At 38.6% G+C, this 9,969-nt stretch overlaps 1 long non-coding RNA gene and 1 pseudogene across 3 annotated transcripts; one reads left to right on the forward strand and one right to left on the reverse strand.

The window, feature by feature from the left end:
* Window positions 1–280: 280 nt before the first annotated feature.
* LOC149106927 (uncharacterized) lies at window positions 281–4,931 on the reverse strand. 2 transcript variants are annotated; one of them, XR_016210000.1, is made up of 4 exons: window positions 4,542–4,931; window positions 1,604–1,707; window positions 1,062–1,136; window positions 281–461 (listed from the first exon to the last, which is right to left on the reverse strand). It is a non-coding gene; the product is annotated as an uncharacterized LOC149106927 (long non-coding RNA). The 2 variants fall into 2 exon arrangements; XR_016209999.1 differs by lacking the exon at window positions 4,542–4,931 and having other exon boundaries at window positions 1,604–2,107.
* On the forward strand, window positions 2,017–3,345 carry LOC110047427 (uncharacterized; annotated as a pseudogene). The gene is made up of 4 exons (XR_016209607.1): window positions 2,017–2,049; window positions 2,169–2,260; window positions 2,654–2,852; window positions 2,901–3,345. The product of XR_016209607.1 is annotated as an uncharacterized LOC110047427 (transcript).
* Window positions 4,932–9,969: the final 5,038 nt, after the last annotated feature.

Here is a 9,969-nt window from a genome sequence, read left to right on the forward strand (position 1 = left end):
GCTTTAGAACTTCCCACAATTACGTCACAGATTCTGTACACAGGCTAAGTGAGTTCTACATAAGCGTAATATTGAGTTACACGGAGGATTTAAACCAATAGAAAAGTGTTGGGATGAAGTTAACTTGGTTGAATTTTTTTCCTGATTATTGTAGGGAAAAACCTTTTGCTCTGGTTTGTTTCAAACAAAATAAGTTAGTGAAAAGTGCATGGCTCCTATCAAAAGCATTAGTAATACAAAAGAAAATAATTTTGGTTTATGTTGAAACCTCTTAGCGCTTCGTTAAAACTGTAATTTATCATTTTCTGGGAGTTAAAAGTAAGCTCCTAACTCCTTTTGTAAACATTTTGTATACTTACTCTTTGACTTTGGCATTCCCCGGTCTGCATTTTCTTTGTCTGGGATATTGCGACTGACGCGTTTTTTCGAAGGGTTTGACTTCTTTCCTGGCACTTTGAGTGCTAAACAAGTAAAAACATAGTTAAGTCTGAGAATGTTGGCTTTACACTCGCTCTTTGACTCTGGCTTGGAACAATCTGTACTTTCTTTGTCTGGGTTTTGGTGACTTTTGACTTTTTGTAGGGGGGGGGGGATGGGGGCGTGGCAGGGGTAGACTTCTCTACAGGCATTTTGAACAGAATACAATGCGTACATGATAGTCGTCCCTCATAAATTATCTTTGGTTTAGTTAGAAATACGCATACAGAGCTCACAATGGGGCCGACTTACATGTACTGGCTGTTTCTGTATAAGCTGTTGTCAGCACAACATAATTATTTGCAACCACTACAAACTATGTTGTTGGCACATTATTACTTAAATTGCGTTTATGTTACAGGGTGTATTAGCAAGTTATTCACGTTTCTGTTTACCTGAGGTGCATTTAGATAAACAGTTGAAGTCCTATAAGGACGAAGGGGCATTGCTGTTCTTGACTTTTTTATATAGCTGCAGGGCTTGTTAACAAATGTTTTTTATTTCCTTTGTTTGCTGTGACAGGACCAGGCATAAATTGAATGCTAGTGGTTAAGAACTTGAAATGTTCTTTCCTTTACACTAACCATCAATAACACTGTCGTCATTTAAGTCATCACTAAGTTCACTCTCCATATCTGAAAGATATGAGCCTGCAAGATCTGAAAAAGGTGTATGAAACTAAGTTTATTGATGACCCTTTTCTGCTGTAAATTTAAGGGACTAAATGTTATTGAATGCCATATGGGTGACAAGGCCCCGCCAAATAAAAATTATCAGATTCAACAAAACATAAAAGTTACAGTTCACAACATAAAAATAACAATAAAATAATGTTTTAAAAGTATTTTGCCCATATTATTGACAAGTTGTCATTAGCATAACAATGACCTTAAAATAGAAGACTAAAAGATAGAAGTTAGTGATTCTTTAAACGATTTGCACTTTTTAACGGTTCCTTTTTACTCTGCATGAAAACTAAAAGATTCAATTCATTACTACATTTAAAGGCACTGCATCTGAAACCGTGTCATTTCCTGAGACTAAAAAGTGGGCTTTCAACTGAAGATTCCTCCTCTCACAGACGTTCAAAATCACAAGTCAAGATGTCATACATTGTAATACGTACTCTTTGACTTTGGCGTTGTATAATCACCATTCTCCTTAGCTGGGTTTTTACGAGTTTTGCATTTTTTTTTTGAGGGGCTGAATTCTTTGCAGGCATTTTGAGTGCTGTACAAGTAAAAACAAATCAATGTTAGAGTTATAAACAAATTATGCAAACTTATCTAAAGAACTCAAGCCATTGTTATTGTTCGCATACTAACAATAACAAAATAGAGGAGCTACGTCCCGACCCGCGCACGTGCGAAATTTGGCTCCGTTCTCATTGAGATTCAAATGCATCCGCCATCTTGAATTTATCAGAGTTGTTAAATTTTGCTCGAATTTAACCGTTCTTGGTTAAAATTATTACGTCTTTTTGTCGCGTGTGTGGATTTCTTCTCGTCGATCTACTTATTTTATCGCAGAGGCAAAATTATGGACGCAGAAGGGGCAAGAAAGGCTACGGTGGTGAGTTTCCCTCGACTCCATTACGTGACAAATTTGAATGTGTGAACTGTTTCGTAGTTTCTGGGAATATCCTCCAACGCAACGTCCATTTTCTCTTTCTTCTGTTCTTATCCTCTTAGGAAAATCGCATCTCCTGTTCGTGCGAAAGCGCTTGTTCCACGAAACAGAAAGCAAATGCAAATCGTGGCTGCCCTAAATGCAAGATGTGGAAGTGAGTGCACGTGTGGTTCGACAGCAAATCCGTGTCGAAAACACGGTGAGATTTCTTATTTATGCACTTAGCTTTGATGAAACATAGTTTGTAAGTAGGTATTGAAGGCTGCACGCGAATGGAACAACTAGATTTCTGGCTATTTTTGGTTCTGTTTGTGTTCAAGTCTTCATATGTACATATATTCATGTGTACAGCATGTCTTTTTCATTTAGGTCAAACATTTCACCAAGCATAGAGCAGTTTCGAGTTTTTGCAGTTTGAATTGTCTTTCCCTTGAGCTGAGAAGGTTTCTAGGAGAGTTTGATTTTTCATATACAAAGTACAACTTTGACATGACTCTTTTTTTTCATGTCAAGGCTGGTGCAAGTACAACTTCATTTGTGGCTGAAGAACACAGCCATACCAGACTGACAACAGGCCAAGTGAAGAGCAGGAGAGGATAAAATAAAATAGAGATGTGACGGTCTGCTTGTATAGAAATACATTTTTTTTTTTTTATTTATTTATTTGTTATTATTCCAAGAACAGAAATATGCCTAAATATGGAAAAGACCACAAAAATCAAAGCTTGAACACCAATTCAAACGCATAAAGTTTAGCAAGGCAAGATTTGTTTTGTTCCTACACTTAATTTTTTATATTTCTAGGCTCACTTGTGTACAAGCTGTGTGGCAGAAGCCTGCCTAAAAGAACTGACAATTTAGATGAGACCATCGGTGAAAGTGGCATTTCTCAACCCACCCCTGGCACACCCACAGAAGGACAGATGACAAGTGTGGATGTAATGCTTAACCCTGCACCTCCTTCTAGCAACTCGGCAATACCATGGTGCAAGTGTGGCATGTACCAAATTATGCCACAAGAAACAGATTGCGATGACAATAGCACGCATGTCTTCAAAAAGGCAGCCTATTAGCAAAATATTGAAGGACCGTGGCCAGGGTTGAGCATAATAAAAATTTAAAAACGATCTCTGACTAAAAATGTTTATAGATATACGAGCTTTCGACTGTTAGATCTACAGTCTTCGACGGGTAAAGATGAATGACGAAATATGAATATAAATGAGTAAAATAAAAAGAATGGACTATGTAAATTAATTATGAATGTGTGTAAAAAGAATGTTGCATTGCCCAGGGAGTGGGCAGGAATTGTTGACAGCATTTGGAGTCACCATAGTATGCACGATTCTAATGTTTTGCCTTATTCGGAAACTGCCTTTGTCAATTAAGGAGGCCTTGTTTAAGTCAATAGAATGTTCATGGGACCACGCATGGTTCGCAATTTTGGAGCCTTTAGCCGCTGTTTTGATATTTCTTATGTGTTCTTTTCTTCGGGTGTTAAACGCTCTGCCAGTTTCACCGATATAACACCATGAACAGTTGGCTCAAGGAATTTTGTAAAGAATGTTGTTTGTGAATCCGGAGCAGGACGAAATTTCGGGGCCGGGAACTGTTGTTGTAGAGTGGTCATCGGCTTATTTATGACCGAAATATCATGTTTTTTTTAGGACGCGGGTCAAGGGCTCAGTTACACCTTTGATGTATGGAAGAGACGCGAAAGACTTGCGTGACTCGGAAGGTTCAACCAAATTAAAAAACATTCTAACAAGTTCCTCAGGGGGTAAATTTGGCGATGGTTGAGTTTTCTTGGTTTGTATATCACGGATAAATTTGGACGGATAGCCATTAGACTCCAACACTACATAAACATGATTAAGTTCGTCCTAAAAAACATGATATTTCGGTCATAAATAAGCCGATGACCACTCTACAACAACAACAGTTCCCGGCCCCGAAATTTCGTCCTGCGCCGGATTCACAAACCAACGTTGGTTACAAAATTCCTTGCGCCGACTGTTCATGGTGTTATATCGGTGAAACTGGCAGAGCGTTTAACACCCGAAGAAAAGAGCACATAAGAAATATCAAAACAGCGGCTAAAGGCTCCAAAATTGCGAACCATGCGTGGTCCCATGAACATTCTATTGACTTTAACAACGCCTCCTTAATTGACAAAAGCAGTTTCCGAATAAGGAAAACATTAGAATCGTGGCATACTATGGCGACTCCAAATATATATTCTCCTTACTGCTACTGAAGAAAACGCTGTAGATTTTTCCATTTTTGCCAAATACCTAAAATGTGCGTGGCTCACCCTGCATATCAAAATTGTATTTACACGTCTATTATTTGGTAAAAAGTTTGCCGAAAGTCTGTTAAAAGAACGTGGAAGTGACAAGATCGCGAAAATTATCCAGCATAAATTGAGGACATACCTCTCAGTTCACATTGGAGTGATAGTGGAGTGATAACTTGTAGAACTAGAAGTTGAGTCCCCACGGTGCTCGTCCAACAACTCCGAGTCAATTAATTCTACGTGCTGCGGGAGGGCTTCATAGCCGGGGTATCCAGGTATCACCTACTTATGCGTGACTGGCGACTGAAGAAAGAAAAAAACGTTTAAGTAGTCAAAACAGCAGCTCCTGTCAAAACACCCTCCAGCCAAGGGGTAAACAAACTTCTTGACCGCGGCTTTGTCTAATTTCACACAGATCGCTACTCTGATAAATTTGTGAGATCATTTGATTGCGGGGACCAAAAGGAGATAATATCAGTCTTATTATCCCCACAGTGGGTCTCTTTCTCCACAGACTAGAGATAGTCATTCTCCGGCCGTATTTCATCCATAAATAGCGCACTCATGATCACAAAAACAATAATCAGCAACGACTCATTACATTTTAGTAAAGTTCAATAAATTTTAGTAGATATACTAGATTTAAGTAGAAACTCTATTGGATTGCAGTCCAAAATCTACAATGCTATATACTTTTGAGCCAAATATCAAGGAAAATTGTCCCTAAAAGAGTATCTATCGGTGAGTAGAAAACTAATCTGTTTCGCGGACTTCTAGCACAACACGGTTGAGATTCTACGAATCGGTCTCTGTATCTGTTGATCGTTTCATTATATTTTAACAGTGAGGGTTCAAACAAAACGGGACATGTCTCTCTTTTTTAATGAGGTTGATTTATTGTTTTGTCAGATAGTCCAAGACAAATCTGGAAAACACTGAGGACAGTTGTCCAACCTGCGAGGTTATCATGATTGTAGATTTTAAAAAACATGCTCTAATTGCAGCGATACAAAAGTTAAATTTTCCGTGATCTGTCGTTCGGTTTCGTATTTTAACGGAGTTCAGCATGATGTGTAGACCTTCGTGTGCTGGGGTGAACGCAGCCAATTAACAAGTCACCGCTCAAAGCCGTATTCTTAAATAGAAGCCTTGACCACGTTCCATACACAATGCACTCTACTTAACTATCAAAACGACATTTCCATGAACTGAACCTTTTCAATTCAAAGCATACTAAATCTGACTTATCTAAGCTTTATAAATTTAATATTCGAGGGAAAGGATTGGCAGCTAATCAAGGGATGATTAAAGCTTGATATACCTTTTTTTAAAACAGTCTCAGGACAAAGAACATTTTATTACAGAACTATTGGACTTTGGAACAATTTAGACCCCTTTTTAAAATCAAGCTGTTCAGTTCAAGTTTTTAAACGTATCTTAAAGAATAAGCTTTTAGACAATTTTGTAAATACTCCCTAAACTTCATTTATTTTTAGTATTTTTCGCGACTACAAAGTTTAGATAATGTTGTAAATGTTTTTTAAATTTGATTCATTTTGATTGTGTAGTTATTAGTAACTTAGTAATTTAGGTAATTGTTCCTGAAAAGCCCCATTGGGGAGGTAACAATAAAGTATGTATGTATGTATGTATGTATGTATGTATGTATGTATGTATGTATGTATGTATGTATGTATGTATGTATGTATGTATGTATGTATGTCGGCTTTCAACATTTCTTTAAAATATCTGCATCCTAACTTTTTTGTGGCAGTTTTCATCACCGAAGTGTTAAAACCATCTCTCTAAGCAATCACGCGATATGCTTTGATCATTTTGCTGTATATTCGAATATATTTGTCTCGTAGCCAGTTTCCCGCCAAATTTCATCCCGAATAGTTTACCGCCTTCTATTTCAGTCTTTCTCAATGTTACTACCGCATAAATTATTTCTTAGTAAGTTTTAAAAAGTCAACATGTCAACGTAAAATTACCTGACATTGCAGCTAAATGAAGCAAGATCTTTTCGAAAGTTCTAGAGAACTTAGCGTTCTATATTTCGATAACAGTATGATCGAAAGAAATCATAGGGGAAAATAACAATATCACTTAGACGAAAAATGTCCGTAACTGCTATGGGAGGCGCGTAACTGCTATCGTGGGAGGCGCGGTGGCCTCATGGTTAGTGCGCTCGTCTCCGGGTCGAGCGGTCCGGGTTCGAGCCCTGGCCGGGGACATTGTGTTCTGTTCTTGGGCAAAACGCTTTACTCTCACAGTGCCTCTCTCCACCCAGATGTATAAATGGGTACCGGCGAACTTAATGCTGGGGGTAACCCTGCGATGGACTAGCATCCCATCCAGGGGGGAGTAGAAATACTCCTAGTCGCTACATTCTACAGAAATCGGGATAAGCTCCGGCCTGATGGGCCACTTGGCTCGCATGCAGACTTTACCTTTAAAAAGTCAACATGTAAACGTAAAATTACCTGGCATTGCAACTAAATGAAGCAAGGTCTTTTCGAAAGTTCTAGAGAACTTAGCGTTCTATATTTCGATAACAGTAAGATCGAAAGAAATCATAGGGGAAAATGACAATATCATTTAAACGAAAAATGTCCGTAACTGCTATGCTTTTCGCAAGGGGTGTGCTAATATGTGTGTGCCCATAACTAGCTTAAACGAAATAGATTAATAGTAATCAAAGATTATGTGTCCGTTCTACGCCTGTCAGGGTATAACTCAAATAGCTGTCTGTTGCTGAAATTTTTATCTTTGTGAACAGCTGAAGTTTTACAGACAGATATATAATATAATGACAAAGTCCACCATTTTTCTGTGGATTATTTGATTTCCAAACCACGACGACCACGGCAACTAGAACACCACCAAACAAAAGGTTTAATGAGTAAAACAATAGCTGTACACGTGCGTTATAAATCTTTGTTCATTTCGTTGCCGTCCTCTGCAAAACAACAACGTGAAATGACCAAATACTGCGTCGTCTACGGAACGTGGACGACGACGGCTAATTTTTCATATCTTCATTTGGAATTGAACACCCTCGCTGCATATTTAGTTCAGGCACATTTTTAGAGCCATTGGCGTACTGAACAAATCTAGACAATCGCGAACTTCGCTTGTATAATATAAATTCATTTTTTACTAGGCGCACGTCGTCGTCGTCGTCGTTGCGCTCCCTAAATATCAAAACTACTAGGTCTACTAGAATTGGGAACGATCGAAAAAGCAAATTGTGTCTCGTATACACGTGATTTGCGATGATGTAATTTGTTTTCGCCCAGCCAAAAAATTTCAGTCCAGTTTGCATTGGGACTGTATTCCCTTTTTTCATGACTGCAATCAGCGTGGAAAACCAGTTCAAAGAAAGAAGCCACAAAAGAGAACAAGAACTAACAAGAACAAGAATGACATAGCAGATGGACACGAAAACGAGGCTCAAAGCTCCTGAAAAAAACTAGAGGGGCGGCCAATTTACAGTCTCGAATTTTTCCAGTTGCAGACTTAAAAGGGTGCGTTCTCTCGTTCCTCGAAAATGCAATCATATGGCCAGGGAAGATGTACCAAACCTGCGTCCTGATTGGCTACCTGAGAGGTCGACAAAATGGGGTCTTTCCCGCAAGTAAACGGTGTTATTCACTTGACTCTGAAGATGACTTCCGCTCAGGTTGTCGAAACGTCAGTCGCCAACAACAGTTCCTTTCAGAACTACCCTCACCCGGACGATCACACTATACGAACTACCAATAAATCCTTTGTTAACCAGGCTTGTTCGATTAAGACTACCCATAAAATTACGTACCATTTATGGATTAATCAAGTTTTACTTTCTGCAGGATCTTTTATCCCTAAGCGTGCATACATGTGTGAAACAATCAACTTAATATTGCATTTCTTACAGGGTTCGTGACTAACCCTTTGAATGACGATCTGTGCTTATTGTAAGCAGTGGCGGGCTAATGAGTCACTGTTCCCATTAACTAAAACCTCTAACGACTCTAACCAGCCAAAACACAAAGAAACATTTTGACCCCGACCTGCTCTTATCTCAGTATTGTGTGTAATACCTGAACGATAATGGCAGCTGTTTAAGGGGACCAACGGAGAGCAAAGAGCTCTATCGTAACCATCGACAACGTATTTGCTCTTACTTGCAACTAAAGCGCTTCTCAAAACGTTAAATGACAACACCATTCTATGCCAGATCAATTTGATAGTAATTTTTAACCAAAGTAAAATAAGTATTCCTTGGCTAGATTCTTATCCCGTCCGCCAGCAGGCAGCAGAAGAAACGAAAGATATCACAGACAGTAAAAATTAAACAAACTTGCTGACTCACTAATTAAAGTCCTCATAAACTCTACCCAGATAAACGAGGATACATTTTGACCTCCATCTGCTCTGAAAGGGGACAAAACAAAACTCTCTCAAAAGTTGAATTATACTAACGTAATTTGGCCCTACACATTCTAGCAAAAAGATCAAGAGGCATATGCCAAAATGATCCAACTAAGCATGAAGGAGCCGAGAGTCCAGTAACAGATTTGAAGTCCTTGCCATTCTTAAAATTCGCAAATGACAGAATGTTATCTTTAGAGTTGCGAAACTTTAAATTCCATGTGTAAATCTTTTACGTGACTCGCAGACACGATCTTCTTTGCCACTTTTCCTAGTGCAGAAACTTTATTTCAGTAATTGCTCAACGCTGTCAAAATTATAATGGTCCATCCCTTTCGGAAAAATTTAAAGAACCCACCGGAAAAGGGACGTCTTTCGGGGAAATGCTCATTAAAACGAGACTTTTAAGGTCAGATATTTGAGAACTTATAAAAGTATGTCAGCACGAATTGTTTGAAAACGATTGTTTGAAAACTCATGCTTCAGCAGGACAGCGTCTTTTTTTTTAATTAAGTCCTTCTTCCTCGTAAAATCCGAAGCAAATATTATTGCTGCACGTTGTGCTGTGAGTTGTACCATTCTCAGCCGGGACTTTTCTTGCGCGCCTTCGGGTTTCTAAGTCTATATGTCCATGCGATAAATCAGTGGACAGTCTTGAATGTTTTCTTTATTTAGCTATTATCTATACAAATAAAAAAAGAAAAACTGTAACCCAACGGTAGATCGTTTTCAAATTTTTATACAGACCAATTTGGCAAATGTGAAACAATCACAATGTACAACACATGCAAACGTCGTTTAAGGGCCGTACTGGGATTTGTGTGATCCAGCGAGGAGTCCAATTCAAATTGGCGCGAAATTCCAAAATAACGCAATTTAAAATGGCGAGAGTCCAAAATGGTCGAGAAATCTCAAATGACCTGCACTAGCGAAAAGACGTTGATGCAGCGTAGTTCATGCTAATTTCCCTATAAAACTCAGCGTTAACACAAGCTAAACAGCTCTTACTGAAGATACTGATTTTATATCTCACTCATTGTATTAGTGTCCGTAGCTTTTACCAAGCAGACAGATACAGACTGTACGAGCGGCAGCTCTCTTCACAAACATGCTCATTAGCGTTCATTTGTAAGTTTGATTACAGACACAAT

The sequence above is a fragment of the Orbicella faveolata genome, unplaced genomic scaffold (assembly GCF_042242905.1).
Source record: "Orbicella faveolata isolate gen_17 unplaced genomic scaffold, um_ofav_v1 contig_3, whole genome shotgun sequence".
NCBI classification, from domain to species: Eukaryota; Metazoa; Cnidaria; class Anthozoa; order Scleractinia; family Merulinidae; genus Orbicella; species Orbicella faveolata.